We start from the raw sequence: 11,068 nt of genomic DNA on the forward strand, positions 1-11,068 counted from the left end.
CTGGTACACACCGGCAGTCTGATCTGGGGTGTATTCATTAGTTGTAACTGGTACACACCGGCAGTCTGATCTGGGGTGTATTCATTAGTTGTAACTGGTACACACCGGCAGTCTGATATGGGGTGTATTCATTAGTTGTAACTGGTACACACCGGCAGTCTGATCTGGGGTGTATTCATTAGTTGTAACTGATACACACCGGCAGTCTGATCTGGGGTGTATTCATTAGTTGTAACTGGTACACACCGGCAGTCTGATCTGGGGTGTATTCATTAGTTGTAACTGGTACACACCGGCAGTCTGATCTGGGGTGTATTCATTAGTTGTAACTGGTACACACCGGCAGTCTGATCTGGGGTGTATTCATTAGTTGTAACTGGTACACACCGGCAGTCTGATCTGGGGTGTATTCATTAGTTACTTAATGTTCTGCAACAAGTTTTCTATTGAACATATTCCCTCACTCTCTCCCCTCCTCCCTCACTCTCTCCCCCTTCTACCTCTCCCCTCCTCCCTCACTCTCTCCCCCTTCTACCTCTCCACTCCTCTCCCCTCCTCCCTCACTCCTCTCCCCCTCCTCCCTCACTCCTCTCCCGTCCTCCCTCACTCTCTCCCCTCCTCCCTCACTCTCTCCCCTCCTCCCTCACTCTCTCTCCCCTCCTCCCTCACTCCTCTCCCCTCCTCCCTCACTCTCTCCCCTCCTCCCTCACTCTCTCCCCTCCTCCCTCACTCTCTCCCCTCCTCCCTCACTCACTCTCTCCCCTCCTCCCTCACTCTCCCCCTCCTCCCTCTCCACTCCTCTCCCCTCCTCCCTCACTCTCTCCCCTTCTACCTCTCCACTCCTCTCCCTCCTCCCTCACTCCTCTCCCCTCCTCCCTCACTCCTCTCCCCTCACTCCTCTCCCCTCCTCCCTCACTCCTCTCCCCTCCTCCCTCACTCTCTCCCCTCCTCCCTCACTCTCTCCCCTCCTCCCTCACTCTCTCCCCTTCTCCCTCACTCTCCCCCTCCTCCCTCACTCCTCTCCCCTCCTCCCTCACTCTCTCCCCTCCTCCCTCACTCTCTCCCCTCCTCCCTCACTCTCTCCCCTTCTCCCTCACTCTCCCCCTCCTCCCTCTCCCCTCCTCCCTCACTCTCTCCCCCTTCTACCTCTCCACTCCTCCTCCCTCACTCTCTCCCCCTTCTACCTCTCCACTCCTCCTCCCTCACTCTCTCCCCTTCTACCTCTCCACTCCTCCTCCCTCTCTCTCTTTCCCCTCCCCTCACTCTCTCTTTCCCCTCCCCTCACTCTCTCTTTCCCCTCCCCTCACTCTCTCTTTCCCCTCCCCTCACTCTCTCTCTCCCCTCCACCCTCTCTCCTCCCTCCCTCCTCTCTCCTCCAGGACATTAAGTAGCAGACAGGCAGTGAGCCTGGACTACCTCCCGTACCTCCGCATGGCCCTGTTGTGTCCTCTTCAGAGGCAGGGGGCGGAGGGGGCCGGGTCAGGCCGTCCAGCTGTTAGACGACTACCACCTGGTCAGAGAGGATGTGGACAGCCTCATGGAGATCAGCCTCTGGGGGCAGCCCGACCCCTACGCTAAACTAGACCCCAAGGTCAGAGGACGGGGACGGGTGTAATAATGGTGTTAATCTGATTGTAATAATGGTGTTATTGTTAATCTAATCTGTGATTGTAATAATGGTGTCAGACTGGTTGTAATAATGGTGTTGTTAATCTAATCTGTGATTGTAATAATGGTGTTACTCTAATCTGTGATTGTAATAATGGTGTTATTGTTAATCTAATCTGTGATTGTAATAATGGTGTTATTGTTAATCTGATCTGTGATTGTAATAATGGTGTCAGACTGGTTGTAATAATGGTGTTATTGTTAATCTAATCTGTGATTGTAATAATCGTGTTAATCTGATCTGTGCTCAGGTGAAATCAGCGTTCACGAGGGCCTATAACCGGGAGACCCACCTGACACCGTACTCACTCCAACCAATCAAGAAGGGCCGTCGTGGCGGGGTTGGAGGCAGAACCGGGAGGAGAGGGGCAAGAGGAACAGCCTGAGGAAGAGGAGGAAGAAGGTGTTGCAGCTGACGCCATGATCAAAGTAAGGAGGAAACGCACTTCTCGACCCCCCCACACTTTTCTGAAATAATTTACCATTTTTATTTGTTTCAATTTATTGGAGAAGAAATGATGAATTATTGATCGGTCAGCTGTCATCTTCTCTGTTGGTTATAGACTGTCTACTGTGTCATCGATAAGAGTCAGAAACATTCATATAGCCTACTGTGGCGTCGATATGAGTCAGAAACATTCATATGGCCTACAGTGGCATCGATATGAGTCAGAAACATTCATATGGCCTACTGTGGCGTCGATATGAGTCAGAAACATTCATTCTAGGGCGTCAAAATTTACTACAACGTGTAAATAGGATCATTTTGGTTATAAAGTCTAGTCTCGTCCACAACCCGAGTTTGGTAAGTGGCTGTCGTGACTTGAGGGTTTGTTTTTTTTTTTTTATTTCACCTTTATTTAACCAGGTAGGCTAGTTGAGAACACCTTTATTTAACCAGGTAGGCCAGTTGAGAACACCTGTATTTAACCAGGTAGGCTAGTTGAGAACACCTGTATTTAACCAGGTAGGCTAGTTGAGAACACCTTTATTTAACCAGGTAGGCTAGTTGAGAACACCTTTATTTAACCAGGTAGGCCAGTTGAGAACACCTGTATTTAACCAGGTAGGCTAGTTGAGAACACCTGTATTTAACCAGGTAGGCTAGTTGAGAACACCTTTATTTAACCAGGTAGGCTAGTTGAGAACACCTTTATTTAACCAGGTAGGCTAGTTGAGAACACCTTTATTTAACCAGGTAGGCTAGTTGAGAACACCTTTATTTAACCAGGTAGGCCAGTTGAGAACACCTTTATTTAACCAGGTAGGCTAGTTGAGAACACCTTTATTTAACCAGGTAGGCCAGTTGAGAACACCTTTATTTAACCAGGTAGGCCAGTTGAGAACACCTTTATTTAACCAGGTAGGCCAGTTGAGAACACCTTTATTTAACCAGGTAGGCCAGTTGAGAACACCTTTATTTAACCAGGTAGGCCAGTTGAGAACACCTTTATTTAACCAGGTAGGCCAGTTGAGAACACCTTTATTTAACCAGGTAGGCTAGTTGAGAACACCTTTATTTAACCAGGTAGGCTAGTTGAGAACACCTTTATTTAACCAGGTAGGCTAGTTGAGGACACCTTTATTTAACCAGGTAGGCTAGTTGAGAACACCTTTATTTAACCAGGTAGGCTAGTTGAGAACACCTTTATTTAACCAGGTAGGCTAGTTGAGAACACCTTTATTCAACCAGGTAGGCTAGTTGAGAACACCTTTATTTAACCAGGTAGGCTAGTTGAGAACACCTTTATTTAACCAGGTAGGCTAGTTGAGAACACCTTTATTCAACCAGGTAGGCTAGTTGAGAACACCTTTATTCAACCAGGTAGGCTAGTTGAGAACACCTTTATTCAACCAGGTAGGCTAGTTGAGAACACCTTTATTTAACCAGGTAGGCTAGTTGAGAACACCTTTATTTAACCAGGTAGGCCAGTTGAGAACACCTTTATTTAACCAGGTAGGCCAGTTGAGAACACCTTTATTTAACCAGGTAGGCCAGTTGAGAACACCTTTATTTAACCAGGTAGGCTAGTTGAGAACACCTTTATTTAACCAGGTAGGCCAGTTGAGAACACCTTTATTTAACCAGGTAGGCTAGTTGAGAACAAGTTCTCATTTACAACTGTGACCTGGCCAAGATGAAGCAAAGCAGTGTGACACAAACAACAACACAGAGTTACACATGGAGTAAACAACAACACAGAGTTACACATGGAGTAAACAACAACACAGAGTTACACATGGAATAAACAACAACACAGAGTTACACATGGAGTAAACAACAACACAGAGTGACACATGGAGTAAACAACAACACAGAGTTACACATGGAGTAAACAACAACACAGAGTTACACATGGAATAAACAACAACACAGAGTTACACATGGAGTAAACGACAACACAGAGTTACACATGGAGTAAACGACAACACAGAGTTACACATGGAGTAAACAACAACACAGAGTTACACATGGAGTAAACAACAACACAGAGTGACACATGGAATAAACAACAACACAGAGTGACACATGGAGTAAACAACAACACAGAGTTACACATGGAGTAAACAACAACACAGAGTTACACATGGAATAAACAACAACAACAGAGTTACACATGGAGTAAACAACAACACAGAGTTACACATGGAGTAAACAAACATACAGTCAATAACACAATAGAACAAAAGAAAACAATGTCTATATACCTGGGGCGGCAGGGTAGCCTAGTGGTTAGGTGGTTAGAGTGGTTGGACTAGTAACCGGAAGGTTGCAAGTTCAAACCCCGAGCTGACAAGGTGCAATTCTGTCGTTCTGCCCACTGTTCCTAGACCAGTTAACCCACTGTTCCTAGACCAGTTAACCCCACTGTTCCTAGACCAGTTAACCCACTGTTCCTAGGCCAGTTAACCCACTGTTCCTAGGCCAGTTAACCCACTGTTCCTAGGCCAGTTAACCCACTGTTCCTAGGCCAGTTAACCCACTGTTCCTAGACCAGTTAACCCACTGTTCCTAGACCAGTTAACCCACTGTTCCTAGACCAGTTAACCCACTGTTCCTAGACCAGTTAACCCACTGTTCCTAGACCAGTTAACCCACTGTTCCTAGACCAGTTAACCCACTGTTCCTAGGCCAGTTAACCCACTGTTCCTAGGCCAGTTAACCCACTGTTCCTAGACCAGTTAACCCACTGTTCCTAGGCCATCATTGTAAATAAGAATTTGTTCTTAATTAACTGATTTGCCTAGTTAAATAAAGGTAAAATAAAATAAAAAAATAGTGTGTGCAAATTAGGTCAAATAAGGGAGTTAAGGCAATAAATAGGCCATGGTTATATTATAATATAGCAATTAAACACTGGAGTGGTAGATGTGCAGGTAGAGATACTGGGGTGCAAAGGATCAAGATATATACAGTATGGGGATGAGGTAGATAGATAGATGGGCTATTTATAGATGGGCTATGAACAGGTGCAGTGATCTGTGAGCTGCTCTGACAGCTGGTGCAGCTACGTGAGGGAGATGTGAGTCTCCAACTTCAGTGATTTTTGCCTGTTTGTTCCAGTCAGCGGCAGCAGAGAACTGGAAGGAAAGGCGAACAAAGGAGGAATTGGCTTTGAGATAAAACCTGTTTGAGCGCGTGCTACGGGTGTGTGTTGCTATGGTGACCAGCGAGCTGAGATAGGGGCGGGGCTTTACCTAGCAGAGACTTGATGAGTGACTTGTTTTGTTTTGATTACAATCACGCCTTACCTGTTAACACGTGATAGCACTGTGTTGTCTGGGAAAAGACTGGGCGAGTTTGCTTTGCATGCTATGCTAGCATAGTTTAACGCAAGGTTAGGGACAAGCTATGCTAGGTAGCACTGTGTTGTCTGGGTAAAGACTGGGCGAGTTTGCTCTGCATGCTATGCTAGCATAGTTTAACACAAGGTCAGGGCCAAGCTATGCTAGGTAGCACTGTGTTGTCTGGGAAAAGACTGGGCGAGTTTGCTTTGCATGCTATGCTAGCATAGTTTAACACAAGGTCAGGGACAAGCTATGCTAGCTAGCACTGTGTTGTCTGGGAAAAGACTGGGCGAGTTTGCTTTGCATGCTATGCTAGCATAGTTTAACACAAGGTCAGGGACAAGCTATGCTAGCTAGCACTGTGTTGTCTGGGAAAAGACTGGGCAAGTTTGCTTTGCATGCTATGCTAGCATAGTTTAACGCAAGGTCAGGGACAAGCTATGCTAGCTAGCTGCTGTCAGCTTGGCTAAACACAAGGTCAGGGACAAGCTATGCTAGGTAGCTGCTGTCAGCTTGGCTAAACGCAAGGTCAGGGACAAGCTATGCTAGGTAGCTGCTGTCAGCTTGGCTAAACACAAGGTCAGGGACAAGTTATGCTAGGTAGCTGCTGTCAGCTTGGCTAAACACATGGTCAGGGCCAAGCTATGCTAGCTATCTGCTGTCAGCTTGGCTAAACACAAGGTCAGGGCCAAGCTATGCTAGGTAGCTGCTGTCAGCTTGGCTAAACACAAGGTCAGGGACAAGCTATGCTAGCTAGCTGCTGTCAGCTTGGCTAAACACAAGGTCAGGGACAAGCTATGCTAGGTAGCTGCTGTCAGCTTGGCTAAACACAAGGTCAGGGACAAGTTATGCTAGGTAGCTGCTGTCAGCTTGGCTAAACACATGGTCAGGGCCAAGCTATGCTAGCTAGCTGCTGTCAGCTTGGCTAAACACAAGGTCAGGGCCAAGCTATGCTAGGTAGCTGCTGTCAGCTTGGCTAAACACAAGGTCAGGGCCAAGCTATGCTAGGTAGCTGCTGTCAGCTTGGCTAAACACAAGGTCAGGGACAAGCTATGCTAGCTAGCTGCTGTCAGCTTGGCTAAACACAAGGTCAGGGACAAGCTATGCTAGGTAGCTGCTGTCAGCTTGGCTAAACACAAGGTCAGGGCTGGCTTGACTTTCTATTCACCCCTTCCTCTCTACTTTATATTAACCCTTGTTTGCTGTGATTGGACGAACAAAGACACACCCACATCAAACCACACCCCCATAGACGACTCGTTTCTTTGCCTTCAGTCACGGCCACTAGCATTTCTTAATGAGTGTTGGTGAAAAATTAGGCCGAATCAGGAAGTGCACTTCTCCTTTAAGAAAAGGTTACGGCTGCCCATGTAACTCTCTGGGGCTCCACATACACACAGTAACCTATTGTCATATTTGAGTAAAAGTAAAGATACCTTTTTAACAGAAAATGACTCAAGTAAAAGTGAAAGTCACCCAGTAAAATACTACTTGAGTAAAATAAATAGTGTTCATTTCAAATGTCTTATATTTGGCATACCAGACGGCACTATTTTCTTGTTTTTTTTAATTTACGGATACCCAGGGCACACTCAGACATTATTTACATTATATACCCAGGGCACACTCAGACATTATTTACATTATATACCCAGGGCACACTCAGACATTATTTACATTATATACCCAGGGCACACTCAGACATTATTTACATTATATACCCAGGGCACACTCAGACATTATTTACATTATATACCCAGGGCACACTCAGACATTATATACCCAGGGCACACCCAACACTCAGACATTATTTACATTATATACCCAGGGCACACTCAGACATTATTTACATTATATACCCAGGGCACACTCCAACACTCAGACATTATATACCCAGGGCACACTCAGACATTATTTACATTATATACCCAGGGCACACTCCAACACTCAGACATTATTTACATTATATACCCAGGGCACACTCAGACATTATTTACATTATATACCCAGGGGCCACACTCCAACACTCAGACATCATTTACATTATATACCCAGGGGCCACACTCCAACACTCAGACATCATTTACATTATATACCCAGGGCACACTCCAACACTCAGACATTGAAATGAAGCATATGTGTTTAGTGAGTCCTCCAGATCAGAGGCAGTAGGGATGACCAGGGATGTTCTCTGTTTAGTGAGTCGTCCAGATCAGAGGCAGTAGGGATGACCAGGGATGTTCTCTGTTTAGTGAGTCGTCCAGATCAGAGGCAGTAGGGATGACCAGGGATGTTCTCTGTTTAGTGAGTCCTCCAGATCAGAGGCAGTAGGGATGACCAGGGATGTTCTCTGTTTAGTGAGTCCTCCAGATCAGAGGCAGTAGGGATGACCAGGGATGTTCTCTGTTTAGTGAGTCCTCCAGACCAGAGGCAGTAGGGATGACCAGGGATGTTCTCTGTTTAGTGAGTTCTCCAGATCAGAGGCAGTAGGGATGTTCTCTGTTTAGTGAGTCCTCCAGATCAGAGGCAGTAGGGATGACCAGGGATGTTCTCTGTTTAGTGTGTCCTCCAGATCAGAGGCAGTAGAGATAACCAGGGATGTTCTCTGTTTAGTGAGTCCTCCAGATCAGAGGCAGTAGGGATGACCAGGGATGTTCTCTGTTTAGTGAGTCCTCCAGATCAGAGGCAGTAGAGATAACCAGGGATGTTCTCTGTTTAGTGAGTCCTCCAGATCAGAGGCAGTAGGGATGACCAGGGATGTTCTCTGTTTAGTGAGTCCTCCAGATCAGAGGCAGTAGGGATGACCAGGGATGTTCTCTGTTTAGTGAGTCCTCCAGATCAGAGGCAGTAGGGATAACCAGGGATGTTCTCTGTTTAGTGAGTCCTCCAGATCAGAGGCAGTAGGGATGACCAGGGATGTTCTCTTGATAAGTACATAAATTGGTTCTGGCAGCTCTGTGATGATGCGTTTTGCTGGCGTGGTTTAGGTCCACTTCAAGCCTTTTAGAGGGCAAGGAAAACGCCAGGATATACCCAGCCATTCTGAGTGATCATCTTCAACCTATAGTGAATCATATAGTGAATCATTTCAGATGGGAGTGGTCTCTTCCAGGATAACGCCCCCATCCCACAGGACACCAGTGGTCTCTTCCAGGATAACGCCCCCCATCCCACAGGACACCAGTGGTCTCTTCCAGGATAACATCCCACAGGACCCCCCATCCCACAGGACACCAGTGGTCTCTTCCAGGATAACAACCCCATCCCACAGGACACCAGTGGTCTCTTCCAGGATCCCACAGGACACCAGTGGTCTCTTCCAGGATAACCCCCATCCCACAGGACACCAGTGGTCTCTTCCAGGATAACAACCCCATCCCACAGGACACCAGTGGTCTCTTCCAGGATAACAACCCCATCCCACAGGACACCAGTGGTCTCTTCCAGGATAACGTCTCTTCCAGGATAACCCCCATCCCACAGGACACCAGTGGTCTCTTCCAGGATAACGCCCCCATCCCACAGGACACCAGTGGTCTCTTCCAGGATAACGCCCCCATCCCACAGGACACCAGTGGTCTCTACCAGGATAACAACCCCATCCCACAGGACACCAGTGGTCTCTTCCAGGGTAACAACCCATCTCACAGGACACCAGTGGTCTCTTCCAGGGTAACAACCCCATCCCACAGGACACCAGTGGTCTCTTCCAGGATAACGCCCCCATCCCACAGGACACCAGTGGTCTCTTCCAGGATAACAACCCCATCCCACAGGACACCAGTGGTCTCTTCCAGGATAACAACCCCATCCCACAGGACACCAGTGGTCTCTACCAGGATAACAACCCCATCCCACAGGACACCAGTGGTCTCTTCCAGGATAACAACCCCATCCCACAGGACACCAGTGGTCTCTTCCAGGATAACAACCCCATCCCACAGGACACCAGTGGTCTCTTCCAGGATAACAACCCCATCCCACAGGACACCAGTGGTCTCTTCCAGGATAACAACCCCATCCCACAGGACACCAGTGGTCTCTTCCAGGATAACAACCCCATCCCACAGGACACCAGTGGTCTCTTCCAGGATAACAACCCCATCCCACAGGACACCAGTGGTCTCTTCCAGGATAACAACCCCATCCCACAGGACACCAGTGGTCTCTTCCAGGATAACAACCCCATCCCACAGGACAGTGGTCTCTTCCAGGATAACAACCCCATCCCACAGGACACCAGTGGTCTCTTCCAGGATAACAACCCCATCCCACAGGACACCAGTGGTCTCTACCAGTGGTCTCTGAATGGTGTTTGAGGAAGGTGTAAACCGTGGGCCCTGGCCAGTCACCAGATCTCCACCCAACTGAATACTTCTGGGAGATTCTGGAGCTGAGCCTGAGGTGGCGTCTTCACCCAAAAACATGGAATTTTCTGGTGGAAGAACGAGGTCACATCCCTCCAGTAGAGTTCCAGACCCTTGTAGAATCCATGTCGAGGTTCATTGAAGCTGTTCTGGCTGCTGGTGACCCAACTCCCGATTAACACACTATACGTTGGGGTTTCCTTTATCTTGGTGTTTACATTATGTCGGTGTTTCCTTTATCTTGGTGTTTACATTATGTTGGGGTTTCCTTTATCTTGGTGTTTACATTACGTTGGGGTTTCCTTTATTTTGGCAGTTACCTGTACCTACTGTATAGTGTGTACACACACACACACACATTCTCGTTCAGAAAGATGGACAATCCATTCCTTGGCCTGAATATAGCGCTGGTGATTTTTTTAAATCGGGTAATAACTTTACTTTTCTCTCTCTCTTCCTCTCCCTCCCTCCCATCTCCCCCTGTTTCTTCCTCCCATCTCCCCCTGTTTCTTCCTCCCATCTCCCCCTGTTTCTTCCTCCCATCTCCCCCTGTTTCTTCCTCCCATCTCCCCCATTTCTTCCTCCCATCTCCCCCATTTCTCCCCTGTTTCTCCCTCCACTCTCCTCTTCACAGTTGAAGAAGGCCAAGCCCTCCAAGGAGCCCAAGAAGGAGAAGACAACAGCCGGGGATTCTGGGAAGGGAAAGGGCAAAGGCAAGGGCAAAGCCAGGAAGTGACCCCTAACCTCTCAGACAACTACCCCCCAAAAAAGCGAACTGTACAACACCTCTTCTCTGACGTTCTGAAGAACAAACCCCTAAACGGTTTGACCGCCACCTACCTGGTCTTATCACCGTGGCGACCGGAGACAGAACCCTGGCTCTCTTCTTGGACCCCTTTAAACTTAGGATGTGCATCCCTTCCCTATGAAGGGAAAACCCTATTCCCTATATAGTGCACTACTTTTGACCAGAGTCCCATAGGGCCCTGGGTATAAAGTGGTGCACTACTTTTGACCAGAGTCCCATAGGGCCCTGGGTATAAAGTAGTGCACTATGAAGGGAATAGGGTTTTCCCTTCATAGTGCACTACTTTATACCCAGGGCCCTATGGGACTGGTCAAAAGTAGTGCACTACTTTATACCCAGGGCCCTATGGGACTCTGGTCTAAAGTAGTGCACTATATCGGGAATAGGGTTTATATAGTAGTGGTTATATAGTAGTGCACTATGAAGGGAAAACCCT

General features: G+C 47.6%; 1 pseudogene; it reads left to right on the forward strand.

Annotated features, from left to right (window-relative positions):
• Positions 1-10,852, forward strand: part of LOC121844814 — a 49,104-nt pseudogene extending 38,252 nt beyond the window's left edge.
• Positions 10,853-11,068: the final 216 nt, after the last annotated feature.

This window comes from Oncorhynchus tshawytscha, unplaced genomic scaffold (genome assembly GCF_018296145.1).
Source record: "Oncorhynchus tshawytscha isolate Ot180627B unplaced genomic scaffold, Otsh_v2.0 Un_contig_3890_pilon_pilon, whole genome shotgun sequence".
Taxonomy (NCBI): domain Eukaryota; kingdom Metazoa; phylum Chordata; class Actinopteri; order Salmoniformes; family Salmonidae; genus Oncorhynchus; species Oncorhynchus tshawytscha.